The 12,263-nt window shown below is 44.2% G+C and overlaps 1 long non-coding RNA gene across 1 annotated transcript in view; it reads right to left on the bottom strand.

Moving 5' to 3' along the window:
- The window catches only part of LOC147192611 (uncharacterized), a 67,414-nt gene that overhangs the window by 1,315 nt on the left and 53,836 nt on the right, over positions 1-12,263 (bottom strand). Inside the window, exons 3-4 of the long non-coding RNA XR_015103212.1 lie at positions 7,165-7,253; positions 79-158 (exon numbers count right to left, since the gene is read on the bottom strand). This is a non-coding gene — a long non-coding RNA (uncharacterized LOC147192611). The remainder of the gene's footprint in view (positions 1-78; positions 159-7,164; positions 7,254-12,263) is intronic.

Raw genomic sequence — 12,263 nt, 5'->3', positions numbered from 1 at the left:
CTTTTTGGATCCCTATTCAATTACCATTTTTTCGGGAGACTGAATGGTGTCTGATGGTAGAGAGACGTGAGTACTCACAGCTTGCAAATATCCTGGGAGTCCATGAGTGTTTGTGCCGTATTTTCTTGAGACGATAGGGGGCGGTGTGGCTCAGGCTTCTGTTGGATGCAACGTCACAAAATGAGGGGAGAAAAAAAATCCATGAAATTACATCACAGCGTTAAACCCATCTTCCGCCTCCTCACTTTTCCTTCAGCCCCTCCTCACCATGCGGGGGTAGATACGCACACACGCACGCAGATATTCAGGCTTCTGACGTCACACGAGTGTGATGTCGCCCGTGTCGGGGATTCTGAGAGCAAAACATGCCACGATTGTAGCGCTTTGCAGCTGACATGCTGCAAATGAAGTTACAATGAGAACACATTTCAACCTCCTGTGCCAAAGCTGCGTCTTGTGGGGATTAGTGGCAAAAAAATATATATATATACTGAGGTTTTGTTCACCCGGCTGGCTCACGGTGTATATGACGAGCGGAAATACAGCAGCATGTGCAGGTTGCGCCGTTATGTAACATCCGAGGTAGCATCCTCTGCGTCTGTCCTTCATAAGTCATTGTTGCTATGCATTCATCACTGTATGTCCCTTTTGTCCGCGATTATTTCTTTGTCCTGGGTGATGCGCAAGGCGTCACATGTGTTTGTGTGTTATGAGCAAAACAACGCCCTTCATGGGAGAGAAGCCAATGACATGACCAGTAACAAAAAACAACAATAACATCGCCTTTTCATAGCATCGCTATTTCTTTTAGGCTTGTTTGGTCTTAAAACAACAATAGCAATGCCATTTCATAACATCACTCTGTTTTCCTTTGTGCAAACACCTTTTAGGCTTGTTTGGGCTTATTTGCTTGGCTGTTGGCAAATGCTGAGAGCCCATCAAGTCCAAAGGAGAAGGGGGGGCTGGGGGGGGGGGTAACACCAGGGGCTTGCCAGATAATAGTAGAGTGAAAAATATGGTAGCTGTAAGGAGCCATCTGCTTCATGTTCTTCCAAGCCTCCCGTTACAAGTCGTCCAGCTGAAGGTTTAGGTAAACGAGATATGCGTGTATGTCTTTGCATGTGTGTGTGTTTGCATCCATCTGCATTAGTGTTGTGAGTTTCAGTTTCGTCAGTAGTGGGATGTAAGTAGGTTGTTACTGTAGATTTTTCAGGTATCGGTACTTTTAAGTTGTTTCTCTGGCAACATTTTACTTTTATTCCCTATATTTCAAAACCAATGTGAAATCTATATTTAGTACTCTTGAAAAATCTAATTAAATAATGATTAAAAAAAGTCAAAGTAGGCCTCAGCGAATTACGACGCAATGCAAACAAGACATAAATAGAGAGGTCAAATTAACTACAGTTGAATCCATCCCCGTTTTTAATTCATCTTTGGGGTCGGCCATTTTGCTACTTGCTGGCGACTGAAAATGACATCACGGTGCCAAAGGGCTAAGCCTGTAAATGTCACATGACCAAACCCAGAAAACAGGTGAACTCATTTCTGTTTAAAAGGGCCCGATGGGAATTTTGCCAGCTGTTGCTCTGATGTTGCCACACATCAAATGATAGCCAAGATATTTTCCGCCGCCATATCTGCTTACATATGCAAACATAATTTCACCATCTTTTCTGCTTTTTCTCCCCCTGCTGTTTGTTGAGTGTTTGTAGGGAAGACAACACCTACTATTGTGGCACTGACACAGTGGATTATTATTTTTTAATCCTGGAGAGACGTGGCAAAAGGGAGATAGAAGGGAGAATGCATTTTCAAGGCTTAGACTTAATGACATAACTCTTGGAATAAGAGGAGAGGATAGAAATGTGCATTTGTGTCTGTGTTTCCTGCTTCCTTGAGTGTATGCATGTATGGATTTAAACTGCATGATCTCATGTGATTTAAAAGCCTCCTTTCGAGAGTGCCCTTGGTCTCCCGTGGAGGTGTGCGCTATTTCACAGTGACAGTCTGGCCTATGCAGTTTCCGAGCCAGCACAATAAAGCATGTTGGGATTCTTGCAGCACGCTGCGTACGCCATAAGCCAATTTTGAGGGGGTGCGGGGGCATGGGGGACTCCAGGCGAAGCCACAGAAGTAACCAAAATCTTTTGTTGCTTCACAGTAAACAGAGGTTGGGAGAGAGACAATATGGTGCCATGGCGGCGGTGTGTGTGCGTCTGTGTTTATTTTTAGCCCCTGACTAAAGTGCTGAGAAGGCCAAACTGGGTTGAAAGCAGGGACAAATAATGTGACACCATGCGCAGGCTAGCACTTCTGTCCGGATGATCATCTTCCTTCCCTTCCTATTTTTAAGGTGTTATTTGGTGTTTCTCTGCTGAAACTTGCCTCAGCACTGAAACGTTGGGTATGCTTGAACATGCTAATGAGATGCAATGATTTGCATTTTTTTTTCCAGCCATAAAAATGTTCACTTGTTGTTCTTACTCATGTATAAAGTCCCCAGAAAATATTTTTGCTTCTTTTTTTATCTCTGATTACTAAAAGGAATTAAGGTTAATTGGCATCACGGCTGTTAGCTTGATAGTGGCACAGTGGCTTTAATATTAGTGCTAACCACATGAAATGTCAGCTAACTCCTACCTCATAACATAAGCAGCTAGCCCGGATCAAATCCAGAAGAAAAGAGGAGTGATAATGATAGTAGTGTGTTGGTATTGAATGTTAAAATCTTGTACAAATAGCTACAGCTAGCTTAGTTAGCAACATGAAAGAATTCAAGACACTGCAGTGCGAAACAAACAATGGCTAATTATGTCTCCGACAGCACCAATCACAATGGGGCAAGATTGCCGTTTAAAAAAAAAAAAATGTAGAAGTTGTGCTTCAGCTCTCGTATTGAGTCCGATGAGATTGTTGGCGTTCCTATTGAAATGACCTTATAAATACAAATAGGCTCTCCATATTGATAAGGAGCATATGAATACACATCCATGTTTTTTGGGGGGATTGATTTTGGCGTATGAGGCATTGCGTGTGTTCCTCTGTGCCCTTTGCGTGCTCGTTTGTGTGGACGGGTCTATTATGGGATGTGCGAGGGAGCGTCTCTGCAGTCTGGGTGACATCACTGGCCAGGAGCGCATCGCATGACAGGCGGCAAGGCCACAAGCAGTAGAGCGACGCACTGTAACGTTACCCGCGCACCTCACCGCACTCCTTTATTTATCCCGTCAGTCCCCCGGGGTCTCGCTACTCTTTCGCCGATGACGTCGGCCCTCTGCCGTTGTTGCTCTCCCTCGCTTCCTGTCATCTCTTTTCTTTTTTTTTCCGTCTCTCAGAGTGGATGGACAGCTGGATGAGCTTTTCACTTTTATGATTCATGCGGCTGGCAGCGGTTTTCCTCTCTGAAGGGACACGTTTGGCTTTCAGTCACTCCGGCTGTGAATCAGCTCGGTTTTATATAATCTCCCATGTAAATAGGAAGACCGACACGATAAACTCAGGATATTTTTATCCCGCAATCCTACACGAGATTGTCTAAATTCTTTGAAAGCAAGATTTATCGTTTTTCAAAGGATCATTTTAGCTTGTCCAGTTTGGAACAGTAAAGAACGTCTCTGGCTTTTGTTTGGCAGAATGCGTATACAATATCTGCCGATGAATTCCACAAGGAATGAGAATATTCTCCTTTGCATGTGCCCCCTGAAGTCCCTGCCTAATTTGAATACTTCAAAAAAAAAAGTAATCTGCATGTACTGCATATAAAATGAAGCTATACTGCCCCCGGTGGACAAGGCACCAGACACACAATGTTCATTTCAGTAAAGCATGAAATCATGACCCACAAATCCGTTCGATTCTTCACATTACTGTACGTTTTTATGAAGTCCAATACTGCCCAGTGCCATTTGTTTTATTAGAGAACAAAACATTGTGTTGGTGCTTCTGGGCGGCTGGGACAGATTAAAAGCATCTCCATTCATTTGTCAACGTGGATATTGAGGCACCACTCTATCGCCTTCTGTTCCAATGATGTACAGTTTAGGGGAAGAACTAAATTGAAGTAAAAGTAAAAGCCAGCGTCAACAACCTGCTATCCTATTTACATTTAAGTCTAGCAATATCCATAAAGTAATAACATCAATACGTGAAATGCACCGCTCTCAAACATTTTGCCTCCGATTTGAAGTACGGCTCGTATATGTTTCTGCTGCATGGCCACATGAGAAATGGAATGTGAAAAGAACTCCGATAATCTCCTCCCTGAGTCGCAGCCATGAGATGGCTCATTAAAATGCAAATGTGTTCCTTTATAAGAGCGACTAATTTAGCGTCTGTCCTTGAACGCGGCCTCCAGCTTGAATTCTATTCACGGCGGTCGCCTTTTGCGACCGTCGTCTCTTTTGTGGCCTGTGCTCGCCGGACACAACCTTAGGGACACATGTAACACGAGGCGAGATACGATTCAAGAGCCGAGTTTACCTTCGATTTTGCCACATGTACTTTTACTTCACAACATGCCGCAGTTTATTGCAACAACCTGTTGATTGCCATGCCCAACTGAAGCTTACTGTCAAACTAAACATCCAACAAAGAGAATTACTGATTGTGTATTCCAAACGACTGCAGAGCTTTTTCTTGAGAAGTCTGTTTCGCTGAATGCTTACAAACAACACAAAAAAACCAACGGGCTAACAAATAGCATTAGCGTCACGTTGGTATTTTTGTCGGCTCGTCAGCGGCGGAGGGTGAAAAACGCGATGAGCTCGGTTAGACAGAGCAAGGGGTAGAAAGTGCAGCTCTGATTTCAAATGCAGCGACAATGCCAAGTTGAGGCGTTGACCCCGCTTTGTGCTGGCGGCGGCTCGCGCGGCCTAGCGGCGTGTTAGCTCAATCAAAGAGGTTCACGGTGATGTCGGCGTGAAGGAGAGTGCACTCCATCATCTTATGTTCAGCCTTCCTTGTGTGATGTGTGTCCTTGCGGGCCCCATCGTGAGATAAGCGACTGGCTGTTACCAGGTTCCTTGTGATTATGATGTCAAGGCAATGCAAAGCGTCAGAGCTAGCATGATCATGACGGCCGCGCCGTTCTTGCTTTTCCTCACAAAATCGATTGTGTTGTGCCTTTTCTGGATTCGGATCCCTGGCCTTGGCGCTCTCTTGTTCATAAAACTTTTAAGTGTTTACTTATTTCTCCTTTACTCATTTATTGCTGAAAAGGGAACAAAAATGATATATGATGAGAATCCTGTTAAAAAATCTTATGAGATTTTCGGAGGCTTTTTTTTTCCAAGAATAAAAATAGATTGATAGATTTGGAGGAACCATGTTATCATCTCAATAGAATTTTTTAAAGACAAAAAGTATTTTAAAAACATAAATAAAATATATTTTCAAGATTAAATCATATTTTCCAGAAAATAAACATTTGATTTTTTTTTTGAAATAACATTGTCATCTTTTGAGAACAATTGTATTGTTTGTATGAAAAGTTACTTTTTATTTTTTGGTGAGAGGTGGGGGGGGGGGGGGGTCAAATTGATAGTTTTTTAGATTAAAGCATTGTAATATTAGCACTATGTCTTCACTTGAGACTTCACTTTTTTTCTCTCTCCAAAAAAAAAAAAGCCCAAAATTTGAAAAGAATCCTTGCTAGTTTACATTTTTACTCCCATAATATTGCCTTCTTCCATTCAAACCCGAAATCTCATCCTAATTGATGAGGACTGTTTCAAAGGCTGCACATTGCTGGACTGTGTAAAAGCACGAGCCCAATTAATTTTGACGATGTCAACCGCAAGATGTTTGAGGTATCTTCGGTCAAATGTCAGATTGGATTAGTGTTTATATCCACTAACTGTGATTAGACGGTAATTGGGCTTCTTGGTTTCTGAAGATGTTTTTTTACCTTTAATCCAAAAGCCTTCATATTTATGTTCCGGAGCATCCCTCCAGGATTTCAACTGCTCTTCAAACATCACCATGTCCGTTTGCCTTCGACGTAACCCTCGTGGAGTACCGTGAAACTGGACGTGAGCGAATTTCCATGGCCACCTTCCTGTGCGTTTGCGTTCCCACAAAGTCAATGAAGAATTTCGGTTTCATCACTCTAAGGGGAAGTCAAGCAAAACTCTTCAGCCATCAGATGATCCCGTCACACAAAGCCAGCTGGCTCAGACGAGACAAGATCCTTTGTCGTGTCGCTACATATTTTGAAGATCTCCCCTTTTTGTGTTTGTACTCCTCAGGCCACATGTCCCAAGTTTTCCCTGCTGTTCACTTTGTCACATGAAAAACTCAGTCCCCTGCAGAGCGGTTTTGTTCTTCTATAAAATGAGTCCTTACTCTCAAGCAGTTTTTGTGATGAAGGATGACACCGGAGGCATCTTTGTGATCGGAATATATTTCATTAGAACATAAAATGAAGCATGCATGAGCTGCATACAAAGACCAGTTTGTCCATTTTTAAACATTATTAAATACATACTGTATATTTTTTTTATTGTAGAAACCGGGAAGTGATTATTTATTTCTGTGGGTAATCTAAAAGTGAAAAAATACAAATATATGCAATTAATGGATAATAGGATCATAGGCCTACTGCCTATAATCAATGTAATTTGTTGTTCTGGCTGTCTTGTTAAAAGCCACCAAAAGATAAATGGCCAAAAGCAAGGAGCAGTGTAATGCATTGCAATCCAGATACTAAAATTATAATGAAAAAAAAAAAAAAAAAAAAAAGGACAGTCGAGACTCATATGGAGCAGGCTATGTGATACGTTTTGCCGTGACTTGCGCAACACTTGTCAGTAAGGCTGCGGATGCACATCTTGACTAAGCTCCATTTGTTGTCCAGATAGTTTATTCTGTCACATTCCGTGACAGGAGCTTCAGTGTATCTTGGGAGAGTTGGGTTGGGTACGAATAGCAAGGATTATCGCCGCGGGCACAACTAGCCACGGGGCTAAGAATATGTCGGATTGCTAAATGAAGATTCAGAAGACCTCCTGTGCTGGTTGGGACAGTGACCCAGAGGGGGAGAGGGGAGAGGATTGAGGTCAGTTAGGTGCTTCCAAAGTTAGCTCGCGCTTATACAAAAGGAATAACGGGGTTATTTTTGTTGTTGGACAAAGGAGGTAAAGGGAGCGAGAGAGAACAGTTTACCTTTTGAGACTTGATTGAAAGCATGTCTGGCGCAGGAAGAGTTCACCGAAACAGTGGCGGAAGGAAAGGGACCTGAAATGTCCCAAAATCTATGGGCGGGAAAAGAGAAAATCAATTATTTGGTCAAAAGATTTTTATGAATACATTCTTGTATTACTCAATCCGCACACGAATTTTCAATTCCCAATTATCTTCCATCTGGCCTATCCCAGCTGTTTTTGGGCAGTGGGCGGGGGAACACCCTGAACCGGTCGCCAGCCAATCGCAGGGCACACAGAGACGAACAATCGTCCGCGCTCACACTCACTCCCAAGGACAATTTAGAGTGTTCAATCAGCCTGTCATGCATGTTTTTGGAATGTGGGAGGAAACCGGAGTACCCGGAGAAAACCCACACGGGCACGGGGAAAACATGCAAACTCCTCACAGGAAGTCCGGAGCCAGAATTGAACCCACAACCTTCTGCATTGTGAGTTTGACGCGCTAACCACGGCCCCACCGGGCCGCCGCATTTTTTTATCTTTCAAGTACCGGTACAAAACTTTTGACCCAAATGTAACTCGACATTGATCGGGCTGAATAAATCCTCCCGGCATGTGACCTTCAATGTTCACCCCTGAAATTGCCGTAATTAATCCTGTCACTCCACAAGTGAAACAAGGGCACACTCGAAGAGCCCCCCCCCCCCACATCACCACATCACATTCATTAATTTTACACTCTATATTGACCCTGTTGTCAACAATTCTTAAAAGTCAAGGGCCTGCAAAAATACTTCACAGATCAGCGACCATTGCGTGATTTCTGCCCCCGTATTAACAGACCCCAATGCTTTCATTTCTAGTCCAAACAGGCTTTGAATAAATCTCCACCGAACTTGGTTTTTAAGCATGTTTGCTTCAAGAGTGCTTATGCGGTGTTCAAATTGCCAGAGCTCTTTGGGTCATTTGTAAGGAGAGCAACGCTATTAAAAGTCTGAGTTGGCGGCTGACGGATTGGCCTGAGAGTGGTTGGAGTCATTCCACCTCGGGAGGTGTCAAAATTAAGAGCTATTAGCGGCTAACTAAACTCTATCCTCAGATTAGCGCCGATCAACAGCGGAGCAAGGGGTGGATTTATTTTTTTTTGCTCTTCCTTTCTTCTTTCACTTGCACTCTCCATGAATCGTAATCATGATCCTCTCCTGAGCCTCATTGCTTTGCGAGTTCCGCCCCCCCGCCCCCTCTCCTCCATAAACCTGTTTGAAGGAAAGCCTGCAGGATCTCCAAAATGGCGAATAGTCACGCCGCGGAAGGGAAAGTGCAGGATGGGAAGAGAAAGGACTGTTTATCGTAGCTATTGTCCCTGTGAGGTCATTTCTCTACGCTTCACCGTGCCACTTTTTTTTCTGCTGAAAATGGAGGCGATGTGTACTGTCATTTGAAAACTAAATCTCAAGGTCCGCACAGAAAGGCTTTTGACAATGGCAGTCAACTCGTAAGCCGATGAACCTCCAAAAAGAGCATCGCTTTCCTTGGGGCCGATTCGCCCAAGTAGGTCTGCCGCTCGAGTCAACTCGCAGGGTCACGGCCAGGTTGCCCTTTTAATTCCGCCCAATTACGTGTGATTACACTTTCTCAGTGGCGCTTAAGAAAGCAGCCGGTGATCGAAAATAAGCTTCAACTCTCTGTAATGAGCATTTTCCCAGCCAGGAATAGCTGATGAAAACACGAATGAAAGACTTTTGGAATCATGTATAGGTGTTTGGGAATAGATGCGCTGCGGGGACTCGTTGTGTAAGACTTGTAACTAGGTTAAGACACAAGTGACTGGGAAGAGGCACCGCAACATGTTTTCATCACTGGAGAAAAAACAAAACAAAACAAAACACGCTTGCAGGGGCTGATGTTAGAGAATCGTGTGATTTACTTAACCTTCACTCGACTCTGCACGTGTGTTTGAAAGTTGGTTTATTGTTTTAACCCTTTCAGGGACTTTCAGTGAACAGTTTATCATGTTATCACGTTAACAGAGTGCATGAAAGGGTTAATGTCAAAATAGTCAATATCAGTTCATTCCAAAATGTCGTTCATGCATTCATTAGGGCTCTTGGGGGGGTCGGGGGGGGCAGTGTGGTGATACGTTGAGCCAACCATGTGAACCAGTTTCTTCCAATCGTAGTGGTCTTGTTCCAGAAGCTTTAAAAAAAGATTTCAAGCATTCCATATGACTGCTGACTTTCATCCATCCGTCCATTTTATATAGCACGCGCTAATTAGCGTTGTGGGTTAGCGAGGAGCCTATTTCTGTTGACTTGCATTATGGAGTGGTCACCAGTCAATTGCAGAGTACTCCCAAAATGGTTCGCTTATTCGGACACCAGAGAAACGTTCAAATGTTACGTAAAGCCTTTCACGTACATTTGTATGATGATGAGACACCGACGTCAATTATCCGTCAACGTTTCAAAATGTCCACAAATCGGAGGTCCGCGTTGAGGGTTGTACTTCTTTCAATTACAGCCTGTCAGTCAACAATGTCTTTCTGCGAGCGGTAGTTGGAAGGCGAAACCAGCACCAAACAGTACGTCCCCGTTCCTTCAGTGCACAGGAGCTCGCGTTTTGATCTTGTTTTTTTTGTTTTTTTTTTAAACTCGTTTTTTTACGGCGCATCATAACTCTCCTGCCCGGCGGCGTCAGGCTAGTTGTATGCTTTACGATGCTCCTCCCGCCAGGCTAAAAGATTGCACGGACACACCCTAATAACATGAAGGTCAGCAGCATGTTAGCTCGCCGTCACGCTGGAGCAAGCGCCGGACGCCGTGCCAACGGGTTGTCACGGTAGAAACATTACACAGGAACATAGTCCCTGAAAGTTTTGGTTGAGTACTTTGGTTCCAAATAGAAACAGACAAGTAAAAAGATTGTTGGGGAGCGTTTGATGAATTGTATTTGAGTACGCGAGCACTTTTTATTTCCACCAGCGCAGAGGCAGTGGGATTTATACCGCTGCTGTCTGAAAATGCCCTGGGCTGCTTTATGGCTGGAATATGAATCAGAGTTGGAGTGCAGACAGCATGGGGATGTGATGTATGTCCACACCGGTACACATCCAGCTACTCTATCACTCTGCTTCCCTGCCGGTGCCCACTGGTGCTCACAGCGTGTTACAAGGGGGATCAAATGAGTGGCTTTCACATCGCGGAGTGACCAGATTGACGGTTTACAATATAAAGAAAATCACACACGCACGCATATGTACTGTATATTGATGGGTTATAACCACAGCACGTCCCCACAAAGCTGATTAGGAGAGCAGTAAGCAAACTAAATGGAATCATTAAAAAAATGACAGATTACTATCCGATCAAGGTGCATTCATCTGAATCAGTAGAAAAAAGGAGAAGCAGATCAATAGTCTGACAGACTTGTGGCCGTCGTGTATTTTTTATTTTTATTTTCCTGACATTTTCACGCATGAGGAAAGAGTTTGCTGATGATGTTGATTCAGGTCAGCCGTGTTTGGACATGAAGAGGGCAGCAACTGTAAACTTGCAGCTCGATTGATTGTTTTTCCTCAGAATCTTTATCATTCGCCCTGTTTTTTTTTGTTGTTGTTTTTTAATCTCAAGCAGCAGCTCTGTTTATTTTGCCCCATTGGACTTTTTATTTATTTTTTCCCGATCCCGGCACCCGTCTTTCTCAGTGTGTCTTCGCGTTGAGGATGGTGCCAGATGGCGGGCAAAAGGGGGTGGATGTGCTGCCTGCCGTCTGCTGCCAGGTGCTCGTAGGGTGTGTGTGTGGGGGGGGGGGGGCAACGTGTACTCGTGCGGTCATAGAACCCGGACAGCCTGCTCTGACCTCTGATAAGACAGCAGTGACCCTTCCCTTAGCTGCCCTTGTAAAGCTGTGGACTTTTCCACATCTTTGACCTGACGTGTAGTGGATGGCTGAGAATTGACCTGATGTCCCCCCCCCCCCCCCGCTATTTTCGACATTTTCACGAGGAGAAGCTTCGATTTACTTGCCTATGGCTCGTAAAGCAACGTTGTGTGTTCATATTCAGTCATCCATGTTGTAGTGTTTATGTCATTGGGGTGAGATGGAGCCTGGCCTACTGCGACAGACTTTGCGCAGGAGGCAATGAAGAAGACAAGATGGCCTCGGTAGCTGAGTTCTGACATCAAATCACTAGCGACATGAAAAGTACGGTTGTTTGTTATGCTGAACAGTATTCCCATTAAGGGATCTTTTTTTTGGTGTGTTTTTTTGATGGATTCTTACAGGACAGCCATTATAAACACTTTCTAAAGGAGTACGAGTTTATTTGCCGAATTGTTGCAATATTGGACCTTTACTTTTGACTTCTTGTTAAGCGGAAGTCTTATTTTGAAGGAAAACGGAAGAGGATATCGATAAACTAGCGTAACGCTAACTTCAATTATTATTATTATTTTTTTGGTAAAAAAAACCCTCCAAATAGTAATCCCTCCGAAATCTTAACTTTCCATCCGACACAGATTGTAACTCATGCCCATCCAACTCTTCAGGATGATTTGTCAGAGGGAGCAGCCCGCTATCCTGATGCTATCCACAACGAAAAGCCCTGAGGTAGCCGAGGTCAAAGTTCATCTGGATGCGTGTCTGTTCGTTACACGTTTGAGCTTTGGGCTGATTTTTCTGACTGCCAAACAGCGACGGGCGTCTCGGGGCGACAACGCACTGTCATCCGCGATTTCTTTTTTCCGGTCGTGACTGCAGCGTTATCTGCGCGTCCTCATCGCGCGCTTCACTCTGCATTACACCGATAAAGGTGATGCCTTCGGTTGGAGCTGCGCGGGCTTCCTGCCTCTGTCTTCCAACTGAGAGTGATTGCGTCTCGGCCATGATCCTTGAGACGCTTTGGCGTGATGGCTTTGTTGTCTACATGCCAACCAGAAAATCTCTCTCTCCGGGTGATGTTATTCATAATGCATCCTGTGTGTGTGTGTGTGTGTCATTTAAAGTAAGCGCATGTACATGTGTGTTGCGGAGGTGGGATTGCTGAGCACTTTGGTCGCCAGCCATTAGCGAGTGAGAGACAGAAGATGCATCAGCAGGGAGCGACTTCCATTTACACAG

Source organism: Hippocampus guttulatus, chromosome 16 (genome assembly GCF_054856545.1).
Source record: "Hippocampus guttulatus isolate MCC_2025c chromosome 16, RoL_Hgut_1.0, whole genome shotgun sequence".
Classification (NCBI taxonomy): Eukaryota; Metazoa; Chordata; class Actinopteri; order Syngnathiformes; family Syngnathidae; genus Hippocampus; species Hippocampus guttulatus.
This window is presented reverse-complemented; position numbering and strand designations above follow the sequence as displayed.